This window comes from Chenopodium quinoa, unplaced genomic scaffold (assembly GCF_001683475.1).
Source record: "Chenopodium quinoa cultivar QQ74 unplaced genomic scaffold, ASM168347v1, whole genome shotgun sequence".
NCBI classification, from domain to species: Eukaryota; Viridiplantae; Streptophyta; class Magnoliopsida; order Caryophyllales; family Amaranthaceae; genus Chenopodium; species Chenopodium quinoa.
In genome coordinates, this window is record NW_018742738.1 from 744,364 (window position 1) to 752,087 (window position 7,724).

At 34.7% G+C, this 7,724-nt stretch overlaps 1 long non-coding RNA gene across 10 annotated transcripts; it reads left to right on the forward strand.

The window, feature by feature from the left end:
• Positions 1-261: 261 nt before the first annotated feature.
• Positions 262-7,415, forward strand: LOC110724125. Of its 10 annotated transcripts, none has more exons than XR_002511841.1 (6): positions 267-482; positions 1,247-2,873; positions 2,973-3,040; positions 3,437-3,586; positions 4,159-5,205; positions 6,048-7,415. It is a non-coding gene; the product is annotated as an uncharacterized LOC110724125 (long non-coding RNA). The 10 variants fall into 10 exon arrangements; XR_002511842.1 differs by having other exon boundaries at positions 3,490-3,586; XR_002511839.1 differs by having other exon boundaries at positions 262-482; positions 1,247-3,586; positions 4,159-4,373; positions 5,087-5,205.
• Positions 7,416-7,724: the final 309 nt, after the last annotated feature.

The window sequence follows — 7,724 nt, forward strand, 5'->3', positions numbered from 1 at the left end:
AAATATCTGTTAATTAGGAAAAAAATTTCTTATCTTTGTCTTCCTTGTGCAATAGTGAGGTGATTACCCACTAGCTTATCACTATGAAAGTTTCCCTTTTATGCTACAGTGATGCACCCCTCTCTTTCCTACATCGAAGTATGTACTCTTGAGAGGACTTGCTCAATGGGTTAGGGGCCCATTTAAAGCCCTGGTCCAACCCTTTTATAAAAGGGTTTTACCCATCCAACATTTAAACGGGGCGGGTTATTAAATAATGGGCTTGTAAAGAGTTGGGTCTAAGTTTAAAGGGGCTAAAATTGGGTTACACTTAAAAGGCTTTTTATCCTAATTTTTCTATTTGTTTCTAAAACTTTCTAACGTCAATTTTAAAAATTCCCTATTTTCCCCGAATTATGAACCCTAAAAACAATCCCAAATTCTAAATCTTCTTGCTTGCTGCTCTCAATTGTGGATTCCGTCATATCACTTCAATTTCCAAGGTATGTTGTTCGATGTCGCTCAATTCTGCTCGATCAGTTTGCTTGTTCAGTTTGTTTGTTCGATTTCGCTCAATTTTACTCGATCACTCCAATTTATCACCTTCTGCTCAATTCTGCTCGATTTTCATTGTTAATGAGAAGATTAATGTAGTTTCCTATGCAATTTTCTCATTGAAATTGACTAATTTGATATATGATTGAGTCATAAACTTTACCGTTATAATATACAGATATATGCACTTATGCAGTTCTTCCATTGATTTGTTTTCTTACTTTGAGTTTTGGGTTCTCTGTTTCTGTAATTTTGCTGTAGTTTTGTAATTTTAGTGATTATGGTATATTTAGTAAGTTGTCATCTATTACTATATTAGTCAATTACCACAACTCCATAAGATATTCGTAGCCATATCAAGAAATATATAGTGAGGAGAGAGAAGAGATATCAAGGGTTAATGACTGTTATGATTTCATTTGCTATAAATACAAAATCAATCAAGTATATTATTTTTCATTCACATGATAAATACTTGGTATAATTCTATTGCTTTGTTGTTTGTCATCATAGTTTGTCAGCTTCATGAGATGTCCAGGTGATTATCAACATATAGCACAAATTGCTTCTTTAATCTATACATTATACTCATATTTCATAATTGTGATTAGCAGCTATATTGTTTTGTAATTATATATTTCTGTAATTTTCGTTTTCATGTTAATAATAATAATGGCAGTGGGTTAATAATTATTATTTCCTACTTTTGCAGTTTTTTTAACCATGGAAAGTGAATCAACTACAATGTCAATGCCGGTAGATGATTAGGTTGATGAATCTAATGCCGCCCGTTAGCGTAAAAGGAGTAGGAAATCTAAAGTTTGGCGAGAAATGACGGAAGGAAAGAATGCAAAAGGTGAGTGAATTGCTATTTGTAAGCATTGTACAGTGGAGTTAATTTCCCACAATAATAGTGACACATCTCATTTAATACGTCATTTGCTTGATGTGTGTAAAAAACGAACTAGTGGACTTCCACTTGGGGAGACGGTTGAGGATAAGGAAGAATTTGTTTTTGATATGAGTGAATTAAGAAAAGAGATTTTATTATATGTTGTTGAAGGCTCTCATTCTTTTTCGACCGTAGAAGAAAAAGGTTTTAGGCGGATGATGTTAAAGGCTAATTCTAAATTTAAACCATTTAGTCGAGCAACTTTAACAAGAGACCTTTTTTCTTTGTATGCCTCTTATAGAGAGAAATTATAAAAAAATTGAGGAATGCACCTGGACGAATTTGTTTGACAACTGATAATTGGAAATCATCACATACTTGGCAACATTACATTTGCATAACCGCCCATTTTATTGATCATGATTGGAAACTTTATAAAAGGATTATTAAGTTCACATCATTGTCACCCCCCTTTGATGGACAAAGCATCTCCGAAGAGATTTTTATGTTTCTTAATCAATGGCATTTAGATGACAAAGTGCTTAGCTTAACGGTTGACAATGCAAGTTACAATGATGTGATGGTTAAACACATGAAAAATCGTCTTGGGTCAAGGGGTATGTTTGTTAATGGTGGTTATTTTTTTCATATAAGATGTTATGCTCATATCATCAATATTATTGTCCAATTCGGTCTATCTTGTATTGAGAACATATTAGATAAGATTAGAAACTTGGTAAAATTTGTTAGAAGATCATCTTCTAGAAGCAAGGACTTTTATGATACCGCTCAAAAGCATTTTCATTTAGAGGCTAAGAGGAAACTTCGTATGGACATGCAAGTTTGTTGGAACTCTACATATATGATGCTTGATAATGTGCTTTACCATAAAGATGTGTTTATTCATTTGGGTTCATTACATGCATCTTTCAATAGTAATGTGCCTTTGGATGACGAATGGGAAAATTTGAGTGTTGTTCACAAGTTTTGTTACATGTATGTTCTCGGCCAATAAGTCTCCAACTTATAACATGTATTTTAAGGGAGCATGTATGGTCACTACTACAAAATTCATGGAATCTCGACGCCATAGCCTCGACGCTGCTGGGTTACCGTCAAGGTGAAATGACATATCCCGTGGTTTGGCGACGCTTTTCTAGGTCGAACTAATTTATTGACTTGGAAAAGCGTCGAGATTTAGTGATATATCACATGTCCCGGACGTGAGATATTAGATAAGCCGCATACAAATCTAAGAAAGGGAAGATGATAAACTACTGCTTTCAACACTGTTGAAAAATCCCTCATTTCTACCAGATCTACTCTCCACCGCAGCAAATCTATCTAAATTGTTTAACTGGTTTGCAATCTTCTTGCTTGATGAATTGAATATTTTATAGATGTATCAATTTCTTCCATGACCGGCCTATTTTCATACAGATTTCAGGTATTATCTTATTACTCTTTAGATTTTGATTTTAGGGTTTCAATATCATACTTTTTTCTTCTGATAAATCTCTTTTAATTTATCATGGATGAAGAAAAGATGAAGAAAGGAGTAATGGATTGTGAATTCGTTGTCATGAAGTAGTCAATTCTCACCTTTACATACAAGTATATTCCCTCCTTTAGATTACTATTTTTCAAACTGCTTGAGTATAAATTTCATCGATTTCTAATGATTAGGTTTGATTTTGTTTGTTTTGGCGATTTAGGGTTTGAGAATTTTGTTATTAATTAATTGATAAATCAATTGGGTAAAAATGTTGTCAAGAAAACATTTTTTTTTATTTATTTTTTTTTAAAATAATCGATTAAAATCTGATTTAGTAGCAAGTTTTTCATTTTAATATTTATATATTTTGTGTAAATTTTGTTCTTTTAGTTTATCTTGTGCAAAATATGTTAAATCAGTTATCATATATAGCAATCATTAGGGTGAAGGTTATGCTATGAAATTCTATATATTTGCTCTTGCAATTGTCTATTGTAATCATCTATAATTTTTAGGATCAAGTGTGTGTATTGATGTTGTGCTTTGCTTGGAACCCGTGATATTGAAGAAATTGGAGACAAAGGCATCTACTTTTGAAAGGGCCTTTTGGCATTCATGGAGCATCACTTGTTTTTAAAGCTGGAGACAAAGGCATCTACTCAGAGGTTTATACTCTTTTCTATTAGTAAAATATTTATTCATTGAAGTACTAAAGCATGAACATTATAATGTAGGAGACACTTTACTGATTTATATTTGCATGCTTGCTAAACTTCATTATAATAAGGTATAGAGGCCTACTTTTTGTGCATTAATAAATTTTAAAAAAAGAAGGCTTGATCCAGATATCTGGTGAAATCTTTTGGCGTTTTGCCGTGTGAACAATATAGGACCAAATGTGCAACTTATCTTGCACAATGACACTAAAAATATCTCTAGAAATGGGCATTAAATTGTTATGTCTTTTACTATGCCATATGTAGGAAGATACTAACTTATAAGATGAGTAGTTTGATTATGTTCATCTGGTTTGATTCTAGTTGTTTGCATATTTATTCCATTTTCCGTTAGATTGAGTTGAGTTGGACTGGGCCTACACATAACCTATGTCTTCTTTCCCCACTAAAGCATGTCTAGTTTGATCTCAATAGTCTATAACCAACGCCTTCTTGATTTTGGCCTGTATATTTTCCTTTCGGCGTCTCTTTGGTATGTTCTTACAAGTTTCCAAATACAGATATGGGCAGAACAACTTCTAAGCATGTATGTCAATTGGGCTGAAAAGCAAGGTTACAAAGGTAGAGTATTGGAGAAGTGTTCCTCGAACAGTGGGGGCATTAAGTCTGCCACTATTGAGTTTGAATTTAAGTATGTTTATGGATTTTTTATTGGCGAAAGAGGTGTTCACCGCATGATCTAATGAGTTCACTTGAAAAAACAAGTTGCCATGAGGTACACTTTGCTTAACTAGTGCTGATTTCTAAAAGTGCATTTATTATCACCAGATGATCTAATTTCTACATAAAGCTGATATAATACTTCCATTTGGATTCAATAATAACATTGCAAATTCAATATTTGGTATAGTAACAATTATTTCAGGACAGAGGTTGAGAGGTATAATGAAAGCCTATAGCTAGTAACTATTATAGGATAAACCATAAGGTCATTTACATGGTATCATTATCAGGCCAATGATAGTCAAAAGGTCTTAAAGCTTGAATTTGTGGCCTCGTTATTCTAACAGTGAAATATGTCGGCATAAGATATGAGGAGGGCGGGTGCATCATCCGCACTTCAATTCAAGTCAGTTTGAAAAGCACAACTGGTGATATCGATATGTAACTCTGTAAGCATTGGTACAAAAAAAATACTATAAGAATTTTTGGGCAGTTTTACAGCTTCCAAAGATGTATACACCTTATAGCTTACTAGTATTGAAATAGCTTATATTTTTTAACACTCAACATTCTTTGCTTTGTATAGTGTAGAAATTGGTTGAGCTTTCCGTGATATTATTTAATATCTCACTGTTCCCTGATTTTATGTGCATGTCATCTTAGCAGCTATGGATGTCATTCCTCTATTTCTTGAGACGATCTCTGACTTACCATTAGATGATAATGATCTAATTATATCCTATTTGCCGAGTGAAAATGATACAGGACCAATTGTACACGTTGTTCATATTCAGCATGATCCTAAAGGCATATGCGTGCAATCCTCATGTATGACAAGCTGACTTCTGTGTTCATGATTATGATGGTAGTGGGTAGCATATAAGGTGATGCTCAATTTGTACTTTCTTCGTATTTGATAAGAGAATGATCTGTGTTTTTGTTTACTGGAGGTTCTTATCTTGACCTTGGCCACTTTCTCTTCTTCATCAATTTTGTGATTGAATTGTTTTCCTCATGCATTTTCGAGTTGTGTAAAAGAGTTTTTCATGATATAGCTTAAACATGTATACATGTGTATTGCTATGATTTGGGCAAATATATTATGTTGGACTGGCTAAGAATTGCAGAAAATTACTTAGTGGTCTGGCGCTGCTTGTTGGCATATTTGCGAAACTGTAAAGTTATGTAGTTACTAAAATGGTTAAGTGTAATGTCACACTGTGATTTCAGTTGCAATCACCAGCATAATGACTTTGATTCTCTCTCTGAATTGTCTATACTGAACCAAGTGGTGAAAGAATTTGAAACAGTATCTTTGGAAAGTGATGGCAGATTTACCTGATTTAGTAAGCTGATTGATTGATATTTTTAGTTAGTATGATATTATCTTGTTGTTCCCATTTCAGCTATAATTTTATACTTGGAACATGATCTCGTGATTTCCAATTCATGTATATTTGCTGGATTGACTTGACCACTATGCTTCATTCATCTACTTGATTTGTCTTATGTATTCAAATTGAAGATGTAAAACTTATAAAGGAGTTGGCAGAAACAGATGCTGTAAATTATGGACTGATAAAGCAAGCGTATGATGCATCATTTGATATAAGCAAGTTCTTAGATCAATATGAGATGTCCAGGCTTTTGAAAGGGCCATATGTGAAAGGTGTTTTATGGTTTCTCTCAAGTTTTACTCTTATATTATGTCTACTATTTGTTGTAGGGAAATTGTGATTGACATTATGCATATCCTAGCTCGAGTCTTGAGATTTGTGAAGGGTGAATCTGTGATCTACACAACTTTTGATTGCTCTACAATGAAGAAGATTGTGCAGCCAATCCTTTTTTTGCTCAAATTCAGCAGGCCCTGGCTTCCATCTTTATTGAGAGGCTGCTATGGCTCTCAAAAAAATGTTTCAAGGTCTGAACTGATTGCCACGCTAGCTTGGGCCTCTCTTGGCACTGTAGGAATATGTCCACCTTTGAGAAGAATTCATTTAATGATGTTGAGGTTTCCAGGGGGGTTGTGAATATGGTGCGTGAAAGTAATGAGTATACTGGAAGGGTTGCTAGAAGACCCAGCCAAATCTGCCCACCAGTCAGTTCGTGGAGTTACGTTGCCCAAGTCAGAGAAGGGTCAAGGTAAATCGTGATGCCCATTTGGGCATTAAAACCGGCTTGGGGGCTGTGATCAGAAATGATCAAGGGACTGTTGTTGCTGCTGCAGTGGGGCAGGAGGGTACAGGGTGGGATGTAGGGTGTGCGAAAGTTGTTGCCTGTCAGTATGGTCTACTTGTGGCGAAGAGGTTGGGATACTCTGATGTTCAGCTTGAAGGGTCAAGGTAAATCGTGATGCCCATTTGGGCATTAAAACCGGCTTGGGGGCTGTGATCAGAAATGATCAAGGGACTGTTGTTGCTGCTGCAGTGGGGCAGGAGGGTACAGGGTGGGATGTAGGGTGTGCGAAAGTTGTTGCCTGTCAGTATGGTCTACTTGTGGCGAAGAGGTTGGGATACTCTGATGTTCAGCTTGAAGGGTCAAGGTAAATCGTGATGCCCATTTGGGCATTAAAACCGGCTTGGGGGCTGTGATCAGAAATGATCAAGGGACTGTTGTTGCTGCTGCAGTGGGGCAGGAGGGTACAGGGTGGGATGTAGGGTGTGCGAAAGTTGTTGCCTGTCAGTATGGTCTACTTGTGGCGAAGAGGTTGGGATACTCTGATGTTCAGCTTGAAAGTGATGCCTTGAATGTGGTGAATGCTGTCCGAAACAATGCCAAAGGATTTTCCCTTGTGTTTCTCCTATATGATAATATTTGTAGGCTTTTTTCAGTTTTAGTTCGTTTTTAATTTCTTATGTAAAGCATTCGGGTAATACATTAGCTCATAATGTCGCTAGATGGGAGACTAGAAATTGTGACGAATTTGTATCTTTGGGTCCTTTTCCTCAAAGTTTATTGACTTTGGCGGAAATTGATCTTCTTTAATATATTTTTCCCGTTGCTTGACCTCAAAAAAAAAAATATGCGACATTTTTTTTAATTAATTGTATTGATGTTTTCTTTAATAAATTTAGTAATTAACTACGTACTACTTTTATTATTGTTGATTATTTTTTTTTTAATCTAGTTATATAGAATATTTGTTTACTTTAATTTATGATAAATTTAAATAACTATAATGTATGTATGATGGTAATAATTTAATAAAAGGAAAAAATAAAAAAACTTTTAAAAAAAATTGAAGACGCTTTTTAATGTCTATATATTTTGCACATTTTCACATTTCAAGAGTTTTCCGCCATACCATAGGCTGACAAATAAACACAAGACAATAAAAAGCGTCGCTAAATTTGAGTATGTGGACATGTAAAAGCGTCGCAAAAAACTACACAAATTTGGG